This window comes from Neofelis nebulosa, chromosome 3 (assembly GCF_028018385.1).
Source record: "Neofelis nebulosa isolate mNeoNeb1 chromosome 3, mNeoNeb1.pri, whole genome shotgun sequence".
NCBI classification, from domain to species: domain Eukaryota; kingdom Metazoa; phylum Chordata; class Mammalia; order Carnivora; family Felidae; genus Neofelis; species Neofelis nebulosa.
This window is the reverse complement of record NC_080784.1, coordinates 134772785-134796462: the sequence shown is the minus strand read 5'-3', so window position 1 is coordinate 134796462 and position 23678 is coordinate 134772785. Positions and strand designations below refer to the sequence as shown.

Here is a 23678-nt window from a genome sequence, read left to right as displayed (position 1 = left end):
TTTTGGGCTTCCTTGAACTATGAGGGAATAAATTTAAGCTGTTTAATCTGCATGGCAGCTCTAGGAAATGAGCATAGTCCCTGACCAGCTGGCCAAGCATCTGCTACTATCCAAGAGTCCATGTATATTCTGACCTTTGGTGGTTTCTTTCTTCACACAAAATGGATAATTAGGTATACAGCCCTGAAGCTCTGCCTACTGGGTGATTTCCCTTATCACTATGTTTCAAGGGTATCACTTAAACATTTATGATACCTAATTTCTATCATACAATAAATTTGACATATTAAACTAAAGACTTCTGACATGAAAAGGTATCCTTAAGAAAGCAAAAAGATAAATGAAGACAAAATATTTGTAACACCTTGGCAAAGAACTGATAGCAAGAATATATACAAGATATCTATAAGGTAATAAGAAGACCACAATGAAATACCATTTAAAACCCAATTAGTTAACTGAAGAAGTCTAATATAATCAAACACTGAAGATGATGTGGATAAGTAGACTGGCTTATACTTTGCTGGTGGGAGTACAAATTGGATGAACTACTTTGGAAAATAGTCTGGCATTATCTTTTAAAATTGGAGATTCGTGGGGCACCTGGGTGGCTCAGTTGGTTGAGCGGCCTACACTTGATCTTGGCTCAGGTCATGGTCTCACGGTTTTGTGGGTTTGAGTCCCATGTTGGAAAAAAGTAGAAATGCGCATGCTCCCCATGTACTGCTCCTCTAAAGCAAGAACCACTGATACAAAAGAATTTAGAGAAACAACTTAATAGTTGAAGTGTTGGAAGTATAATGGAAGCATTCCCAAGTTCTCCAACCTTTGGAATTAACTTTTTCTTTAATTTACAAACCAAGTGATCTAAGTCACATTCTGCATACAATGGGAAATCCAGAACCTTCTCCAATGATCCTGTGATTTGCTGTAAAAGAGATTAATGTTCTTCCAGACATTTGTTACTGAAGTTTCCTGCTTCTGCAGAATTCTGGATCCCCACTCACTTGTATTCTCACTCTACTGTGTGAGTAGCCCTCTCTGTGCTTACTTTCTCTTCATTCACTCAAGTACCACTAATATATTTCACCTCCACTCCTGGCTCTCCCTCTCCTTTACTCTATCTCATTTTTTGCCCTAGAATTTATCATCATCTGGAAAATTATATATTAATTTCATGGGGACAGAGACATGGTCCGTTCTATTTGTTCCTACATCCCTAAGTGCTATTCCACATGCAGAAGGAACTCAATAAATATGTGTGTGATGAATGAATGATTGAAAACTTTATTACTATTAATGATATTTATTTATTTATTTAATCTACATAGCAGACTTTTACTGTGAGCTTTGGATAATGGAGGTTACTTAAATCAGATCTCAGAATGGGAAAACAATTTAAAACGAAACCCTACACATCTCTTTTTTCCTAGCTCCCAGACCATTCTCAACAGGGAATTTCTTGCACGCCTTTCTCCTTAGGCCATGTTTGTGACCTTCTTAGGCCTTCTTTCCCTTGACCTTTTAGGCCTTATCTTGTCCCTCCTCCCATCTCAGGTCCAGAGCTCTTCTTGCTTCCAACGCTGATTCAATCAGCAATGTACCTACACAATCAAAAGTCCAGTTGTTGTCTTTCCAATACTTGGTGCCTAAAATTTGATTAATCATAATCCTTGGCTCATGACACAGTCTCAACCTTGGTCCAGGCCTGGACTTTATTTATTTATTTTTTTGTTTACTTACATATTTGTTTATTAAATAAATACCTGTATATGCACCACGCAGCATGAAAATGAGAACATTCATAATTTCTAACATGTACCTATATTTTCCTCCCTATTTTATACCCTGCCTCTCTACAGAAGTTTTCCAAGTACCTCTGATTCCTGACAATCCCCTCCTCCAATCCCTCCTACCTCTGTTGGTGAACATTTCTTACATACAACTGTGCTTCCTAGTTTGGTCATCCCAGGGTAGCCCAAATAATCTCAGGTTATACAATTGTAACAAAGTAATAAATAAAATTTTTATTGACAACATATTTAATTTACAAAACCCAGAATTTGTTTAAAAACAATAGTGTTGTTAAATGAAATGTGAGAATCCTCAATGCCTTAATTTGAAAATCACTCCGTTAGAGTCTTTTTTAAAAATCAATTTTTGTTCCTCTTTAATAACAGCTCCATTTTTCCTGACATTGCTTGTTTCCAATATATTGGAACTGAAACTGGACAAAACAGTTAGATGAATGTTGAATTAAAAGTCTCTTCTTTGATCTTTCTCTGTGTGTGTTTAATTTACTGAATGTTTACCACATGCCAAGAATCATCTTAAGCACATTGTATGTATTATTTCATTTAATGTTCACAATATCCGCATGAGTTACATTTATTAGTATCCCTACTTACAAATGCTCACGCAACTAAGTACAGTAGTTTCGCCACCAAGGTTGTCTGACTCCTGAGCCCATGGCTTCAATTCATTTACAATACTATCTTCAGTAAATACCAATATATTTAATAGAAAAATGTCCTAACATCACTCAACAGGAATCAAACTAAAACACATGAAATACTTTTTCTCATAGGAAAGTGTAGTTCCTATTGATTCATCATTTTAAACTTTCTTGTTAAAATGCTTCAAAAAAACACTACCTTTAATTTTCAAGATCTTCCAAGTTTATGATGATCAGCTCATGAATGCTAGAAGAAAAGATGATTCATTGCTGCCCAAATTAAAGTGCAGCAGGTTCTTAGTGAAAACCTAAGTCCTGGGTTAGTTAAGGACTAAATCTAAATGCCACATAGAATATGTCCTTTTATTTTTAGGGCTCCAGGAAGCAAAGATATCCAGGTACTAGAACATTACAAACACTCAGTAGGTTTTGCCAGACAGCATAACTTAAGCATCTTATTTTTAGTAAAAAGAACTCAGTCTTCGTGCCCTACAAATGTCATATAGTTTGCTTTCATACCATGTTCTTTCGTCTATGGTTATTACTTACTTCTTAGGTACACAGATAGAAACTTTTGCTAGCATGGAATGAAACTTTTCCAAACTCCTATTTCCTTTCCTTACCACATTCCATAGTAAAACAATAATTTAAAAAAAAAATATGTCAAGTTGCTTTTCCTCTTTCTACAGCTATTTTAGTATTTCCAGGATTTCAAAGCATGTGTTCACACACACCCCACCCCCTACAATCCCTATATTAAAAAAAAAAAAGTTCTGTGAGCTGATAATTTCTCTATTCTGAAGTTTTCCCCATAAGTCTTGTAACAGAGTTATCCTTAAGGACATAAATAAGATAGGCTGTTTACAATTAGTTAAATCCAGGTAGTTCTCTTTTGTCATTAACAGTCTCTAGTATCCCTGACATCATGCTATGCAACTTCTAATCACCAAGACATTAAGAATTGGGTCCCCCAAGGCAATGTAGATCTTGTAGATTTTATTTCATTTTGAAACAAAACAAAAATTTGACAAAAACCACTAACCCTGTGATGCATGCTAACTTAATTCCATTCTGTTAAAACAATGCTGATTGGGGCCCACTGAATTGATTTCACAACCCATAATGAGTGATGACCCACCATTTGTAAGTCAAGTGTCCCAAAGCGTGGCATCCCAGGCATCGCGGGACTGTGGCTTTCAGAACCTGGACCATACGTCAGAACTACTTGTAAAACTGCAAAAGTATGAATACCCAGGTCTCACATAGGACTTATTAAATCAGAATAGCCAGGGAATTAAGAGGGAAGTTTCTGAAACTTTTCACTTGACAGATTTGGGAGTGAAGTTGGACTGAGGGAGTGACAAGAATGAGTTCACTTGTCACTAAGAAGTGAGATCAGTGAACTGCAGGGGTAGATCCAGGTTTGGTGGAGCATGAAGGTTGTACAATTTTGGAGTCCTTTTTAAGAAACAGTACAAATTAAGTAGGAAAATAAACATTTATGTAGAATGACAAAATAAAGCACAATAAATTACAAATAGTATTTTATCTATTTATTAAGTTTTTATTTAAATTCCAGTTAACATACAGTGCAATATTAATTTCAGGTGTAAAATTTAGTGATTCATCACTTCCATACATCACCCAGTCTCATCACAACAAGTACACTCCTTAATACCCATCACCCATTTAACCTATCTCCCCATCCACCTCCCCTCCAGCAACCCTCAGTTTGTTTCTGTATTTAGGAGTTTGTTTCTTGGTTTCTTTTTTCCCCCCCATGTTCACCTGTTTTATTTCTTAAATTCCACATATGAGTGAAATTATATGGTATCTGTCTTTCTCTACTGGACTTATTTGGCTTAGTATCATACTCTCTAGCTCCATCCATGTCATTGTAAATGGCAAGATTCCATTCTTTTTGATAGCTGAGTAATATTCCATTGCATATATATATACCAAATCTTCTTATCCATTCATCAGTCAGTGAACACTTGGTCTCTTTTCATAATTAATAAAATTGACAAAACCCTAGCCAGGCTTATCAAAGAGAAAAGGAAAAGGGCCCAACTAAATAAAAATCACAAATGAGAGCAGGGAAATAACACCCAGTACCACAGAAATACAATTACAGTAAAACCTTGGATTGTGAGTAACTTGTTCTCTGAGTGTTTCACAAGATGAATATTTCTAATAAATTTTAACTTGATAAATGAGCCATGTCTTGCAATACAAATAGCACATGATGCCAAACATGACATGATCACAACTGAGCCAATAGTTCTTGAAATTCGCTTTGATATATGAGTGCTTTGGATTACAAGTATATTTCCAGATTGAATTATGCTCACAAATCAAGGTTTTACTGTATAAGAAAATATTATGAAAAATTATCTGCCAACAAATTGAACAATTTGGAAGAAATGGATAAATTCCTAGAAATATATAAACTACCAAAACTGAAACAGGAAGAAATAGAAAACTTGAACAGACTCATAAGCAGCAAATAAATGGAATCAGTAATCAAAAATCTCCCAATAAACAAAAGGCCAGGGTCAGATGGCTTCCCAGGGGAATTCTACTACATTTAAAGAAGAATTAATACCTATTTTTCTCAAACTATCCTAAAAATACAAATGGAAGGAAAACTTCCGAACTTATTCTCTGAGGCTGTCATTACCCTGATTTCAAAACCGGACAAAGGACTCCACTAAAAAACAGAACTATAGGCCAATATCCCTAATGAACATAGAAGCAAAAATTCTCAACAAAATACTAGCAAATCAAATCCAAAAGTACATTAAAAGAATCATTCACTATGATCAAGAGGGATTTATCCCTGGGCTACATGGGTAGTTCAATATTTGCAAATCAATCAATGTCATACACCACATTAATAAAAGAAATGATAAGAACCGTATAATCCTCTCAATAGATGGAGAGAAAGCATTTGACAAAGCACAACATTCATTAATGATAAAAACCCTCAAAAAGGAGGGATAGAGGGAACATACCTTAACATCATAAAGGCCATATACAAAAAATCCATAGCCAATATCATCTTCAATGAGGAGAGACTGCAAGCTTTTCCTCTATGGTCAGGAATGAGACAAGTATTTTCACTCTCACCTCTATTATTTAACATACATAGTACTGGAAGTCTTAGCCTCAGCAATCAGACAACTAAAAGAATTAAAAGGCATCCAAATCAGCAAGGAAGAAATCAAACTTTCACTATTTGTAGATAACATGATACTCTATATAGAAAACTCAAAAGTCTCCACCAAAAAATTGCTAGAATGAATAATGAAGTAGCAGAAAGAGAAATCAAGGAATCAATCCCACTTACAACTCCACCAAAACTAATAAGATACCTAGGAATAAACCTAAAGAGGTGAAAGACCTGTCCTCTGAAAACTATAAAACACTGATGAAAGAAACTGAAGATGCCACAAATAAATGAAAAAAACACTCCATGCTCATGGATTGGAAGAACAAATATTGTTAAAATGCCTATAATACCCAAAGCAATCTACACATTTAATGCAATCCCTATCAAAATACCACAAGCATTTTTCACAGAGCTAGAACAAACAATCCTAAAATTTGTACGGAACCACAAAAGACCCCAAATAGCCAAAGCAATATTGAAAAAGAAAAGCAAAGCTGGAGGCATCACAATTCCCGACTTCAAGTTATACTATAAATCTTATTTTTTTTAAAGTTTATTCATTTATTTTGAGACAGAGAGAGAGAGAGAGAGGAAGAGAGAGAGAGAATGCATGCATATGAGTGGGGTAGCAGCATAGAGAAAGGGAGAGAGAGAATCCCAAGCAGGACCCAGGCTGTCAGCGTGGAGCATGATGAGGGGCTTGATCTCATGAACCATGAAATCATCGCCTGAGCCAAAATCAAGAGTCAGACACTTGGGATGCCTGGATGGCTCAGTCAGTTGAGCATCTGACTTTGCCTCAGGTCATGATCTCACCATTCTTGAGTTCAGGCACCACATCAGGCTCGCTGATGTCAGCCTGTCTGCGCAAAGTCCGCTTCTGATCCTCTGTCCCCCTCTCTCTGCCCTCCCCCCTCTTATGCTTTCCCCAAAATAAGTAAATATTAAACAAACAACAAAAGAGTCAGACACTTAACTGACTGAACCACCCAGTTGCCCCAATATATTACAAATTTTAAAAGGCTGACAAATCTCATGAACATAAACAAATCCATAAAAATATTTTTACTAATTAACTGCATTACATAGCTTCTTTAGTACTTTCTACATTATATTTATTAGATTCATACTATAACTTATGTTTAGAGAGAATAAAACAACTGTTTGGCCTTTCCTTCAATATTGTTGGATTGAAGTTTATTATTTATTAAAATTTTTTTAATGTTTATTTATTTTTGAGAGAGAGAGAGAGAGAGAGAGAGAGAGAGAGAGAGAGAACACAAGCAGAGGAGAGGCAGAGAGAGAGGGAGACACAGAATCTGAAGCAGGCTCCAGCTCTGAGCTGTCAGCACAGAGCCAGATGCAGGGCTAGAACCCATAAACTGTGAGCTCATGACCTGAGCCAAAGTCTGATGCTTAAGTAACTGAGCCACCCAGGTGCCCAAGTTTTTTATTGATGATAGCTGAGAAAAGTTTCTTCCAGCTTTGCAACTTGTTATTGAAAAATGTCATATAAAACTGTTAGATTGTTGTATTAATTTGCTAGGGCTGCCATAGCAAAATACCACATAACAAAAACAACAATATGTTTTCACACAATTCTGAGGCTAGAAGTCCAAGATCAAGGTGTTGGTAGGTTTGGTTGTTTCTGAGACCTCTCTCCTTGGCTCACAGATGGCCTCCTTCTCTCTGTGTGCTCATTGGTTGCCCCTCTTTGTTGTTTGCATCTTAATGTCTTCTTATAAGGGCACCAGTCATACTGGATTAGGGCCCACCCTAATGACTCCATTTCAACTTAATTACCTCATCAAAGGCCCTATGTCCAAATATAGTCACATTCCGAGGCACTGGGGATTAGGGACTCAATAAATGAATGTTGAGGGACTATAATTCTGCCTGTAATATTGTGAAATTTGAGGAAATATCTCTCAACTTTCTTTCATTTATGAGCTGAAAGATTTCAGTACATTATATTTTTTCCTGTGCAGTGATTGTTAATACTTTGAATTGGTGATACATTAACTGGTTTGGTGTCTATGTCTTCATTATATTGATTTGTTGTCATTATCTTTGTAGATGTCAAATCAGGAAAAAGAAAACTGAAAACATTTTCCAATGATTCACATCTCTTCATTATTTAGATTTTTCAAACAATCTAGGCAACTACATATTACTACTACTTGAAATTTATTACTTTCCTTTAATTAATTATTGCTTTTGGTATATTCTAAAAAAGATTTTACAATTTCCTTCTCAACACCAAACTAATTTTAATTTATTTCATTCTCATCTTTACTGCTTTTCTTTTAAAATCCACTAGTTTTTATTTAACCTTTTAAAATTTATTAAATAAACTTAAATTACAAAAGAAGCTATACTTTATATAAAACTAAATCAGGAGTTTACAATTTCATATTGTTTTTAAAAAACTAAACTTTTTGCCAGATTGAAATTGAGCTTTATCAAGTATGCCATTTTCATAAAAAAGAAAAAAATAATGTATGGTGTTTTAGCAGCTGTACATGCTGCATCACTGAGTATATAATTTTGACAGGCAAGAGCTTCCGTTTTGACAAGATATACATGATAATGGAATCCTCCACTACCATTTTGCATGTCTGGTGTTCAAAACTAACTTTTGCCTCCATACATTTCAGTTCTGGTTCTCACTGACAACCCAGATGCTTCTGGTGCCAATTGCAATATGAGAGGCTCATTTCTTAAACTGGCTCTGTTCATGATGCTGGGTGAGTTGGCACAGAAGGTGGTAGGGGTATTCCTGGAAGCCATTTCTACAATGGGACAGCTAGCAATAACTTTACTATATATGGAAACGACTGTAAACCACATAAATATATCCCACTTAACTCAAACTGAATGCATCTCCATTTCACATTTCACTTTAACTAGATTTGAAAAGTGCCTGCATCAGTGGACATAAGGAGAAGCTGGAGTGAAAAGAGATGGAAGTATTTATGGATTGTGGTTAAAATTTCTTACTTTTTCAGATTTTATGAAATCATCTGACCATGTAAATATGGTCAGGGTTCTGGAAGGGGTTGTACAGGTGAGGGCTCTGAACCTTATGCTTCTTTTTTTGTCTTCGTGAAATCTAACCTTGGCGAAATGTGTAGGAGCTCTGCTGTCCCCATACCATAAATGTCATGTGAGGTTTCTACCTAGTACAGTGTTTCCCCAGGACTTGCCTTCAGGTTAGTGTTATTCCTGACAAAGTTTTCAATATTATAAAATGAAAGGAAAAGGAAAGACAGTGATATATATATATATATATATATATATATATATATATATATATATATATATATATCATGTAGAGTTGCCCATGGTTCTCTCTTAAGAAAGACTGTCATCTTTTAATGAGAGTACATCCCTTCTATTCAGTGTTAAAAATATCCTTCCTTATTTGAAATACTGGTGACAATAGAGAGTTAATTTTAAGTTTGCCAACTTAGGTCAGTCCCTGTATGTTCTAGCTCTGCTATCACAGATTCCTTTGCTTTCAGCATGTATAGACAGGAGGAAAGAAAACAAAAGATTGCATGGGCATGGAAGAGCATTTGCCTGTTTTGCCCACATTCCTTTGATCAGCATTCAGTCCTATGGTCTCACTCTAGATGCATGAATAACTAGAAAATGTGTGTGCAGGAAGGGAATGCATCAGTGAACCACAGCATTTTCTGGATTCTGATAAAGTTTTAAGCAGTAGGAGTAAGACATGATTATGTTTTTAGGCCTTTAGTCTATGTCATTATCTTTTAGCACATAAGATGACAACCTCAGTATCTAGTGTATTAGTTTTCTATTGTATAACAAATATCACAAACTTAATGGCTTAAAATAACACCCAGTTTTTATCTCAAGTTCTATGGCCACGGCTGAATTCTCTGCTTAGGGTGTTACAAGCCAAAATCAAGGTGTTGGCAGGAATGCATGCTTTTCTGAAGGTTCTGAGGAATTATAACTTTCAAACTCATTCAGGTTGTTGGCAGAAGTCAGTTACTTGCAGGTATAAGACTGAGGTTCTGACTTCCTTGCCTTGGTGGCTGCCTTCAACTTCAAGTCAGCAATGGTGCATCAAATGCTTCTCTTGCTTTAAATCTCTCTCCATGTCTTCTGCTTTCAAGGTCTCCGTGGTTGCCTTGGGCCCACCCAAGTCATCCAAGATAATCTCCCTATTTTAAAGTCAACTGATTCATAACCTCAATTATACATACAGTCCCTTTTGCCATGTAAGGTAATATATTCATGTGTGTAACACCAGGGGACAAAGGTCACAGCAGTCAACATTTTGCTTCCCACACTGAGGGTATCCTGCAAGCTTAGCCTTCCTTCTTCTTTTATTTATTTTCTAAGTACACTAGGTCCTAAGAGACCTCCAGTACCTTGTCAACCTTTCAGCCTGAAATACCAAATGTCATCAGGTTTTTTCCTCTGCGCAATTTCAGGTGTATGCAGAGGAGTTGGATAGTGTGTCTAACTATTGTATGGCTGGGTGTAGAGGGGACTGGAGGGGGTGGGAGGGGTCTGGTGCTATCAACGATGGGGCACTAATGAACTTGATTCTTCCCTATTCTAAAAAGCAAACACATTGTGCTGTGGAGCTGGTACATTTTCAATTCTACTCTCACTCTTATCCTTATCCGTGGGGCTAAGTAACAAAAATAACAATAGTAACAAAAAATAAAACAATCCAAAAATAAAGACCCTTTTGCTAATACTAGAAAAGACTATTCCAGGAATTCTTTTTTTTAAAAACTCATGTTCCACATACATTCAGATCCTGAGGTTTGCAGTAACTTGCAAACCTCATAGTCCAAGGTATTGAATATCATTGATTTTTCTCCTCTGTCCAAGTCCAGTTCTATGCAGAAAGTGTACTAGGTACACATTTCTGGCATATTTCCAAGCAAGTTGATTAACCAATTTGCAGTTCTCATAGGCAAAGATGTGTTACACACTTCTTTGTAATTCTCAAGGAGCTTTCCAAGTTGCCATTAACATACTAGCAATTCACTGAATTATTGTTGGGTGAAAGGATGAGTGAATGAGTGAAAGAATAAAACTAAGTAAAGCATAGTTCAACCATTGTAACATTATAAGCTAAGATGGTGATGTAGGAAGACTCTAAACTCCCCTTTTCCACAGAAAATACCAGATTACACCTATTAATAGAACAATTCCTTCTAAAAAAAGAACTGAGGGCTGATTGAACAGCTACCGAACAACCAAAGACAAAGAAAGGCAACAGAACACCAAGAGACGCAGAGGCATGGTAACAAAAAGAACCCCCATCTCTAATGCTTCAAATGGTAGTGGGGAAGGATGGTACTGAGAGACCGAGAACAGATCCCTCTGTCCTTGGGCAAGAAAAAAACCCATGGTTTAAAAGAGCAACTGGCATATAAAAAAGACAACCCTAGAACTCTGCCAAATAGTGGAGGACCTACAGGAAAGGGCTGCAGGTTACGGGCACTAAAGAATGACATGGTTTATGTTCCTACCCCACTTTAAAAGCCTGGGGCACCTGGGTGACTCAGTCAGTTAATCGTCCCACTCTTGGTTTTGGCTCAGGTCATGACCTCACAGTTCATGAGTTTGAGCCCTGCATTTGGCTCTGCACTGCAAGCATGAAGCCTGCTTGATATTTCTCTCTCTGCCCCTCCCTGCTTGCTCTCTGTCTCTCTCTCTCAAAATAAATAAATAAATTTTAAAAAATTTTTAAAAAGAATTTTATGTTTATTTATTTTGAGAAAGAGAGACAGAGAGAGACAGAGAGAGATGGGAGGGGGGTGGGAGTGGGGGGGAGGGGCAGAGAGAGGAGACACAGAATCCAAAGCAGGCTCCAGGCTCTGAGCTATCAGTACAGAGCCTGACATGGGGCTCAAACTCACAAACCATGAGATCCTGACCTGAGTCAAAGTCAGAAGCTTAACCAACTGAGCCACTCAGGTGCCCCAATAAACATAAAAAAATTTAACAGCCCAGAATGGAGCAGGGTCCAGACACCATAACAGGCCAGTCCAGCGTCTGGCTATTGCAGGGAGCTCATGACTTCAATGAGCCCAGGGTCCATAAGTCCACACCAGCTCTACATGCACTGGGGCACACACACACAAAACCAACACAGTTTAAAAGTGCAGAGGAATGTTTTCCCTCTACTTCAAAAGCCCAGACTGAAGCAGGGTCTGGCTGCCATAATGGGTGGGTTTGGGTGCCATAATTGGAGGGAGGGTCTAGACACCATAACTGGTGAATCAGATCATCACAGGGAGCTTGTGACCTTAGCAAGCTCAGGATCCTGAGGTCCACACCAGCCTTGGTCTCATTGAAGCACAGAAAAAAAAAGCCACAGTTTAACAGAGTCAACGAACTGTGGGAAATGTTTCCTCTCTTCCCACCTTAAAAGCCCAGACCAAATCAAGACCAGACCAAGGTCTGGCTCATCATAAGCTTGTGACCTCAGTGAGCTGAGGGTCCATGAGCCCATATCAGCTGCCTTGTGGTGCTGTGGTACAAAAAATAATATGTGGTTTTGTGTGTGTATATATGTTTAAATTTTTACTGTTTTATTTTTTTACTTTTTAAAATTTTTCTTGTTTTTATTTTTTTCTTTTAGTTTTGTTTTTCTTTTTTCTTCTCCTTTTTCTTTTTCATTTCTTTCATTATTTTTTTCTTTATTATTATTCCTGTAAAAAGCTATGGTTTAAAAGAGTAACTAGCATATATAACCAAGGGTCCAGCCAGCCAGCAAGTCACCAAGCACTCAGAGTCTGCACAAAGGTCAACATACACGAGACCATTCCTTCAACTTTAGGAGAAGTGGCAGTTTTGCCTAATCCATAGAAACAAACAGAAAATCAAGCAAAATGGGGGCGGAGAGAGAGAGACTATGAGCCAAAATAAAGAATAAGAAAAAAAGCCTCAGTAAAAGAATGAAATGAAATAGAGATAAGCAATATGCCTGGTAAAGAATTTAAAGTAATGATTGTAAACATACTCACTGGGCTGGAGAAAAGAATGGGAGAACTCAGTGAGACTTTTAATAAAGAGATAGAAAAGGGGCACCTGGGTGACTCAGTTGAGTGTCTGACTTCGTCTCATAGTTTGTGGGTTCAAGCCCCACATTGGGCTCTGTGCTGACAACTCAGAGCCTGGAGCCTACTTCAGATTCTGTGTCTCCCTCTCTCTGCCCCTCCCCCTTCTCGTGGTCTGTGTCTTGCTCTCTCTCAAAAATAAATAAACATTAAAAATAGAGATGGAAAATATTAAAAAGAACCAATCAGAGCTAAAGACTATAATAACTAAAGTAAAAAACACACTAGAGGCAATCAACAGGTTGAGGATGCAGAAGAACATATTAGCCATCTGGAAGACAGGGTAATGGAAAGCACACAAGATGAACAGCAAAAAGAGAAAACAAATTTTTTTAATGGGAAAAAATGTCTCTTGGACAACATTAAGCAAACAAACATTCACATTATAGGGGTCCCAGAAAAAGAAGAAAAATTATTTCAAGAAATAATACCTGAAAATTTCCCTTACCTATGAAAGGAAATAAACATCCAAATCTAAGAAGCACAGAAAGTCCAAAACAAAAGGAACTCAAGGCCAAATCATGGCACATAATATTCAAAATGCTGAAGGTTAAAGATAGAGAATCCTAAAAGCAGCAAGAGAGAAACAAAAATTACCTACAAGAGAAAACCTATAAGGCTATCAGATGATTTTTTAGCAGAAATTTTGCAAGCCAGAAGGGAGTGGCATGATATATTTAAAGTGTTGAAAGGAAAAATTTACAACCAAGAATATTCTACCCAGCAAGGTTATCATTCAGATTTGAAGGAGAGATAGAGTTTCCCAGACAAACAAAAGATAAAGGAGTGTATCACCACTAAAGCAACCTTACAAGAATGTTAATGAGATCTCTTTAAGTGAAAAGAAATGGCCATAATTAGACAAATTATAAGAAAAATGTGAATAAAAAGACATAAAATAAAATATGACAACATACACATAAAATGTGGAGAAGAGAGTAAAAAGGGAAGAGAAGGGGGAAAGAAAAAGAAAAAAATCTTTTTAAAATTTTGTTGTTGTTTTGTTTGTTTTTAGAATGTGTTTGAATTTAAATGACCATCAAACTAATATGGACTGCTTTTTACTTAGGATGTTATATAGAACCTCATGGTAACCACAAAACCAAACTCATGATAGACCCACAAAAAATAAAGAGAAAGACAAATAGAACACTATAGATACCTACTGATCACAAAGAAAGAGAACAAGAGAAGAAAGGAACAAAGAAGAATTGCAAAACAACCAGAAAACAAATTTTTAAAATAGCAATATGTACAAACCTATCAATAATTACTTTAAATGTAAATGACCTGAGGATCCTGGGAAGATAGCCGCGTGGGAAGACACTGGGCTCACCAAGCGTCCTGCTGATCACTTAGATTCTACCTACACCTGCCGAAATAGCCCAGAAAACCGCCAGAAGACTAGCAGAACGGGGTCTCCGGAGCCAAGTGCAGATGAGAGGCCCACGGAAGAGGGTAGAAAGGGTGGCGAGGTGATGCGCGCTACCCGGACCGGCAGGAGGGAGCTGGGGCGGAGGGGCAGCCCACCGGCCAAGCAGAGCCCCCGAGTCTGGCTTGCAAAAGTGGAGGGGCCAGACGGAGTGTGTTTGGACAGTAAGCGGGACTTAACATCTGGAAGGTTATAAGCTAACAGCTCTCCTCGGAGAACGGGAGGGCTGGAGGACAACGGGAGGGAGAGTTGTTGAGCCCCGGACGACAGAGCTCAGCTTGGTGGGGAACAAAGGCGCTCGCCAGGGCCATCTCCCTCACCCATCCCCCAGCCAAAATCCCAAAGGGAACCAGTTCCTGCCAAGGTACTTGCTTGCACCATGCAAACACCCAACACTGTGCTTCTGTGGATCCATCCCTCCGGCGGGTCTGACTCCCTCCCGGTGCCACAGGGCCCCTCCCAAAGCGGATCTCCAAAGGAAAAGCAAGCTGAGATTGCCCCTCCCGCCCCTGTGCACCTTGCCGATACACCCCAGCTAATATGCCAGATACCCAGCACCACAAGCCTGGCACTGTGCAAGTAGCCCAGATGGTGAATCCTGCCCCTAGGAGAGGGGAAGAGAAGGCATACACCAGTCTGACTGTGGCCCCAGTGGTGGGCTGGGGGCAGACATCAGGTCTGACTGCGGCGGCCCCACCCACCAATGCAAGTTATTCAAGACAGCACAGGGGAAGTGCCCCGCAGTTCCGTACCACTCCAGGGACTATCCAAAATGATGAAATGGAAGAATTCCCCTCAAAAAAACATCCAGGAAATAACAACAGCTAACGAACTGACCAAAACGATTTAAACAATATAATAGAAAGTGAATTTAGAATAATAGTCATAAAATTAATCACTGGGCTTGAAAACAGTATAAAGGACAGCAGAGAATCTATTGCTACAGAGATCAAGGGACTAAGGAACAGCCAGGAGGAGCTAAAAAATGCTATCAATGAGCTGCAAAATAAAATGGAGACAACCACGTCTCGGAATGAAGAGGCAGAGGAGAGAATAGGTGAACTAGAAGATAAAATTATGGAAAAGGAAGAAGCTGAGAAAAAGATAAAAAAATCCAGGAGAATGAGGGGAAAATTAGAGAACTAAGTGATGCACTAAAGAGAAATAATCTACGCATAATTGGTATTCCAGAGGAGGAGGAGAGAGGGAAAGGTGCTGAAGGTGTGCTTGAAGAAATCATGGCTGAGAACTTCCCGGATCTGGGGAAGGAAAAAGGCAGTGAAATCCAAGAGGCACAGAGAACTCCCTTCAGACGTAACTTGAATCGATCTTCTGCACGACATATCAGAGTCAAACTGGCAAAATACAAGGATAAAGAGAAAATTCTGAAAGCAGCTAGAGATAAACGTGCTCTAACATATAAAGGGAGACCTATAAGACTCGTGACCAATCTCTCCACTGAAACTGGGAAGGCCAGAAAGGAATGGCAGGAGATCTTCAATGTGATGAACAGAAAAAAAAAATATGCAGCCAAGAATGCTTTATCCAGCAAGTCTGTCATTTAGAATAGAAGGAGAGATAAAGGTCTTCCCAAACAAACAAAAACTGAAGGAATTCGTCACCACTAAACCAGCCCTACAAGAGATCCTAAGGGGGATCCTGTGAGACAAAGTACCAGAGACATCGCTATAAGCATGAAACCTACGGACATCACAATGACTCTAAACCCATATCTTTCTATAATAACACTGAATGTAAATGGACTAAATGCTCCAACCAAAAGACATAGGGTATCAGAATGGATAAAAAAACAAGACCCATCTATTTGCTGTCTACAAGAGACTCATTTTAGACCTGAGGACACCTTCAGATTGAAAGTGAGGGGATGGAGAACTATTTATCATGCCACTGGAAGTCAAAAGAAAGCTGGAGTAGCCATACTTATATCAGACAAACTAGACTTTAAATTAAAGGCTGTAACAAGAGATGAAGAAGGGTATTATATAATAATCACAAGGTCTATCCATCAGGAAGAGCTAACAATTATAAATGTCTATGCGCCGAATATAGGAGCCCCCAAATATATAAAACAATTACTCACAGACATAAGCAACCTTAGATAAGAATGTGGTAATTGCAGGGGGCTTTAACACTCCACTTACAGAAATGGATAGATCATCTAGACACACGGTCAATAAAGAAACAAGGGCTCTGAATGATACATTGGATCAGATGGACTTGACAGATATATTTAGAACTCTGCATCCCAAAGCAACAGATTATACTTTCTTCTCGAGTGCACATGGAACCTTCTCCAAGATAGATCACATACTGGGTCACAAAACAGCCCTTCATAAGTATACAAGAATTGAGATCATACCATGCATACTTTCGGACCACAATGCTATGAAGCTTGAAATCAACCACAGGAAAAAGTCTGGAAAACCTCCAAAAGCATGGAGGTTAAAGAACACCCTACTAAAGAATGAATGGGTCAACCAGGCAATTAGAGAAGAAATTAAAAAATATATGGAAACAAACAAAAATGAAAATACAACAGTCCATACGCTTTGGGATGCAGCAAAGGCAGTCCTGAGAGGAAAATACATTGCAATCCAGGCCTATCTCAAGAAACAAGAAAAATCCCAAATACAAAATCTAACAGCACACCTAAAGGAAATAGAAGCAGAACAGCAAAGGCAGCCTAAACCCAGCAGAAGAAGAGAAATCATAAAGATCAGAGCAGAAATAAACAATATAGAATCTAAAAAAACTGTAGAGCAGATCAACGAAACCCAGAGTTTGTTTTTTGAAAAAATAAACAAAATTGATAAACCTCTAGCCAGGCTTCTCAAAAAGAAAAGGGAGATGACCCAAATAGATAAAATCATCAATGAAAATGGAATTATGACAACCAATCCCTCAGAGATACAAGCAATTATCAGGGAATACTATGAAAAATTATATGCCAACAAACTGGACAACCTGGAAGAAATGGACAAATTCCTAAACACCCACACACTTCCAAAACTCAATCAGGAGGAAATAGAAAGCTTAAACAGACCCATAACCAGCAAAGAAATTGAATCAGTCATCAAAAATCTCCCAACAAACAAGAGTCCAGGACCAGATGGCTTCCCAGGGGAGTTCTACCAGACGTTTAAAGCAGAGATAATATCTATCCTTCTCAAGCTATTCCAAAAAATAGGAAGGGAAGGAAAACTTCCAGACTCATTCTATGAAGCCACTATTACTTTGATTCCTAAACCAGACAGAGACCCAGTAAAAAAAGAGAACTAATACTAATATCCCTGATGAATATGGATGCACAAATTCTCAATAAGATACTAGCAAATCGAATTCAATAGCATATATAAGAATTATTCACCATGATCAAGTGGGATTCATTCCTGGGATGCAGGGCTGGTTCAACATTCACAGATCAATCAATGTGATACATCACATTAATAAAAGAAAAGATAAGAACCATATGATCCTGTCAATCGATGCAGAAAAGGCCTTTGATAAAATTCAGCAACCTTTCTTAATAAAACCCTCGAGAAAGTCGGGATAGAAGGAACATACTTAAAGATCATAAAAGCCATTTATGAAAAGCCCACAGGTAACATCATCCTCAATGGGGAAAAACTGAGAGCTTTTTCCCTGAGATCAGGAACAAGACAGGGATGTCCACTCTCACTGCTGTTGTTTAACACAGTGTTGGAAGTCCTAGCATCAGCAATCATACAACAAAAGGAAATCAAAGGCAGCAAAATTGGCAAAGATGAAGTTAAGCTTTCACTTTTTGCAGATGACATGATATTATACATGGAAAATCCGATTGACTCCACCAAAAGTCTGCTAGAACTGATACATGAATTCAGCAAAGTTGCAGGATACAAAATCAATGTACAGAAATCAGTTGCATTCTTATACACTAATAATGAAGCAACAGAAAGAGAAATAAAGAAACTGATCCCATTCACAATTGCACCAAGAAGCATAAAACACCTAGGAATAAATCTAACCAAAGATGTAAAAGATCTGTATGCTGAAAACTATAGAAAGCTTATGAAGGAAATTGAAGAAGACATAAAGAAACGGAAAAACATTCTGTGCTCACGGATTGGAAGAATAAATATTGTCAAAATGTCAATACTACCCAAAGCTATCTACACATTCAATGCAATCCCAATCAAAACTGCACCAGCATTCTTCTCGAAGCTAGAACAAGCAATCCTAAAATTTGTGTGGAACCACAAAAGGCCCCGAATAGCCAAAGTAATTTTGAAGAAGAAGACCAAAGCAGGAGGCATCACAATCCCAGACTTTAGCCTCTACTACAAAGCTGTCATCATCAAGACAGCATGGTATTGGCACAAAAACAGACACATAGACCAATGGAATAGAATAGAAACCCCAGAACTAGACCCACAAACGTATGGCCAACTAATCTTTGACAAAGCAGGAAAGAACATCCAATAGAAAAAAGACAGTCTCTTTAACAAATGGTTCTGGGAGAACTGGACAGCAACATGCAGAAGGATGAAACTAGACCACTTTCTCACACCATTCACAAAAATAAACTCAAAATGGATAAAGGACCTGAATGTGAGACAGGAAACCATCAAAACCCTAGAGGAGAAATCAGGAAAAGACCTCTCTGACCTCAGCCGTAGGAATTTCTTACTTGACACATCCCCAAAGGCAAGGGAATTAAAAGCAAAAATGAATTACTGGGACCTTATGAAGATAAAAAGCTTCTGCACAGCAAAGGAAACAACCAACAAAACTAAAAGGCAACCAAAGAACTGGGAAAAGATATTTGCAAATGACATATCTGACAAAGGGCTAGTATCCAAAATCTATAAAGAACTCACCAAACTTCACACCCAAAAAACAAATAACCCAGTGAAGAAATGGGCAGAAAACATGAATAGACACTTCTCTAAAGAAGACATCCGGATGGCTAACAGGCACATGAAAAGATGCTCAACGTCGCTCCTCATCAGGGAAATACAAATCAAAACCACACTCAGATATCACCTCACACCAATCAGAGTGGCCAAAATGAACAAATCAGGAGACTATAGATGCTGGATAGGATGTAGAGAAATGGGAACCCTCTTGCACTGTTGGTGGGAATGCAAACTGGTGCAGCCACTCTGGAAAACAGTGTGGAGGTTCCTCAAAAAATTAAAAATAGACCTACCCTATGATCCAGCAATAGCACTCTAGGAATTTACCCAAGGGATACAGGAGTGCTGATGCATAGGGGCACTTGTACCCCAATGTTTATAACAGCACTCTCAACAATAGCCAAATTATGGAAAGAGCCTAAATGTCCATCAATCGATGAATGGATAAAGAAATTGTGGTTTATATACACAATGGAGTACTACGTGGCAATGAGAAAGAATGAAATATGGCCCTTTGTAGCAACGTGGATGGAACTGGAGAGTGTTATGCTAAGTGAAATGAGCCATATAGAGAAAGAAAGATACCATATGTTTTCACTCTTATGTGGATCCTGAGAAACTTAACAGAAACCCATGGGGGAGGGGAAGGAAAAAAAAAAAGAGGTTAGAGTGGGAGAGAGCCAAAGCATAAGAGACTGTTAAAAACTGAAAACAAACTGAGGGTTGATGGGGGAGGGTTGGGAGGGAGGGGAGGGTGGGTGATGGGTATTCAGGAGGGCACCTTTTGGGATGAGCACTGGGTGTTGCATGGAAATCAATTTGACAATAAACTTCATATTGAAAAAAAAATGTAAATGACCTAAATGGACACAGAGTCGTGGGATAGATCAAAAACCAAGAACTATCTACATGCTGCCTACAAGAGATTTGCCTCAGATCTAAAGATGCATAAAGATAGAAAGTGAAGGGATAAAAAAAATATTCACCAAGCAAATGGAAGTGAAAAAAAAAAAGGCCAGGGTAGCAATACTTACATTAAACAAAATAGATTTTAAAACAAAGACTGTAAGAAGAAGCAAAGAAGGACATTACATAACGATAAAGGGATCAATCCAACAGGATGATATAACACTGAACCCAATACTGCAGCACCTAAATACATAAAGCAAATATAAATAGACATAAAGAGAGAAACTTATGGCAATACAATAATAGTGGAGGAGTTTAACACTCTACTTAAATCTAAGGATAGAGCATCTATACAGAAAAATCAATTAGAAAACAATTTGGTTGAATGACGCTTTGGACCAGATGCAAGTAACAGACATATACAGAACATTCTACCCCAAAACAATAAAATGCACAGTCTTTCCAAGGGTACATGGAATATTCTCCGGAACAAATCACATAGTAGGCCATAAAACAAGCTTCAGTATGTTTAAGAAGATTAAAATCATAACATGCATCTTTTATAACCACAATGATCTAAAGCTACAAATAAATCACAAGAAAAAAACTGGAGAAAATGCAAACACGTGGAGACTAAACAACATGATACTAAAGAACCAATGGGTTAATGAAGCAAATAAAAAATCCAAAAAATACATGGAGACCAATGAAGATGAAAACACAATGGTCCAAAATCTCTGGGACACAGCAAAAGCAATTCTAAGTGGGAAGTATAAAGTAATACAGGCTTTCCTCAAGAGATAAGAAAAAATTCAAACAATCTAACTCTATGCCTAAAATTACTAGAAAACGAATAAAGTCCAAGGTGAGTAAAATAAAGGAAATAATAAAAATATGAGCAGAAATAAACGATGCAGAGAGTAGAAGAGGAGGAGATCGAGGAGGAGGACGAGGAGGAGGACGAGGAGGAAAATGAAGGAAGGAAGGAGGGTTGGTCAATGAAACCAAGAGCTGGTTCTTTGAAAAGATAAACAAAATTGACAAACTTTCAGCCAGACCCACCAAGGAAAAAAGTGAAAGGACCCAAATAAAATCAGAAACAAGAGAGAAGAAGCAAAAATTTATACCACAGAAATTCAAAGGATTATAAGAGAATACTATGAAAAATTATATGTCAACAAACTGGACAATCTAGAAGAAATGGACAATTCCTAGAAACATACAATCTTCCAAAAATGAACCAGGAAGAAATAGAAAATCTGAATGGACTGATAACAAGTAATGAAAATGAATCAAAAAACTACCAAAAAATAAAAGTCTAGAACCAGATAGATTTATAAGTGAATTCTATCAGACTTCTAAAGAAGAGCTAACCTATTCTCCTCAAACTATTCCAAAAAATAGAAGAGGAAGGAAAACTACCATATGCATTTTATAAGGCCACAATTACCCTGACACCACAACCAGGCAAAGACACCACACACAAAAAACTACAGGCCAATATTCCTGATGAACATAGATGCAAAAGTCCTCAACAAAATATTAGCACACCACACTTCAACAATACATTAAAAAGATCAAGTGGGATTCATTCCTGGGATGCACATGTGGTTCAATACTCCACATCAACAAAACTAAGAATAGGAATCATATGATCAACTCAATAGAAGCAGAAAAAGCATTTCACAAGATTTAACATCATTCATGATGAAAACTCTCAGCAAATGGGGCTAGAAGGAACATACCTCACCATAATAAAGGCCATATATGAAAAAAACACAGCTAACATCATCCTCAATGGTGAGAAACTGAGAGCTTTCCCTCTAAGGTCAGGAACAAGACAAGGATGTCCATTCTTGCCACTTTTATTCAATGTAGTACTAGAAGTCCTAGCCACATCAGTCAGACAAGAAGAAGAAATAAGAGGCATATGTATTGGTAAAGAAGTTGAATTGTCACTATTTGCAGACAACATGATAGTATACATATAAAATCCTAAATATTCCACCAAAAAACTACTAGAAGCAAAAAACAAATCCAGTAAAGTGGCAAAATACAAAATTAACAACCAGAAATTAGTAGCATTTCTATACACTAACAATGAAGTTTCAGAAAGAGAAATTAAGACAACACCATTTACAATTGCACCAAAAAAGAATAACATACCTAGGAATAAACTTAACCAAACAGTTGAAACGCTTGTACTCTGAAAACTATAAAACACTGATGAAAGAAATTGAAGATTACAGAAACAAATGGAAAGATATTCCATGCTTATGGACTGAAAGAATTAATATTATCAAAATATCCATATTACTCAAAGCAATCTATAGATTCAATGCAATCTCTATTAAAATACCAACAGCATTTTTCACAAAACTAGAAGAAATAATCCTAAAATTTGTATGGCACTACAGAAGATCCTGAATGGCCAATGCAATCCTAAGAAAGAGGAATAAAGCTGGAGGTATCACAATTCCAGATTTCAAGCTATACTTCAAAGCTATAGTAATCAAAACGGTATGGTACCAGCACAAAAAACAGACACACTGATCAACAGAACAGGATAGAGGTCCCACATTTATATGATCAATCAATCTATGACAAAGGAGGCAAGAATACACAAGGAAAAGATGGTCTTTTCAATAAATAGTGCAGGGAAAACTGGATAGCTACATGTAAAAAAAAAAATGACACTGGAGTACTTTCTTACCCCATATACAAAAACAAACTCAAAACTGATTAAAGACCTAAATGTGAGACCTGAAGCCATAAAAATCCTGGAGGAGAACATAGGCAGTATTCTCTGACATCAGGCACAGGACAATTTTCCTAGATACATCTCCTAAGGCAAGGGAAACAGAAGCAAAAGTAAACAATTGAGACTAAAAAGCTTTTGCACAGCAAATGAAACCATCAACAAACAGACAACCCACCAAATGGGAGATATTTGTAAATTATATGTCCAATAAGGGGTTAATATCCAAAAGATAAAAAAACTCATACAATTTAACCACCTAAAATACAAACAATTGGATTAAAAAATGGATTGGATTTTGGATTTCGATCACACAAAAAATTGGATTAAAAAACAAAAAATTAAAAAATGTTCGAGAGGACTCGAACAGACATTTTTCCAAAGAAGACATACTGATGGTCAACAGACACACGGAAAGATGTTCAATATCACTAATCATTAGGTAAATGCAAATCAAAACCACAAAGAGAGGGGCACCTAGGTGGCTCAGCAGGTTAAGCCTCTGACTTCAGCTCAGGTCATGATCTCATGGTTAGTGAATTTGAGCCCCGCATTGGGCTCTGTGCTGACAGCTCAGAGCCTGGTTCAAGTTCTGTTTCTCTCTTCCTCTGCCCCTCCCTTGCTCATGGTTTGTCTGTCTCTTTCTCATTCTCAAAAGTAAAAAAAACATTAAAAAAATATATACATACAAACCATAATGAGATATCACCCTACGTATCACCCTATACCTGTTACAATGGCTAATACCAGAAGACAGAAACAAGTGTTAGGGAGAATGTGAAGAAAAAGGAACCCTTGTGCAGTATTGGTGGGAATGTAAATTGGTACAGTACTATATGAAGGTTCCTTGAAAACTTAAAAATTAGAAATACTATATTATTTAATAATTCCACTATTGGGTATTTACCCAGGAAAAAC

General features: G+C 37.6%; 1 long non-coding RNA gene across 2 annotated transcripts in view; it reads right to left on the bottom strand.

Annotated features, from left to right (window-relative positions):
- LOC131507353 (uncharacterized) overlaps positions 1-23678 on the bottom strand; it is a 75273-nt gene that overhangs the window by 25222 nt on the left and 26373 nt on the right. The window lies entirely within an intron of this gene.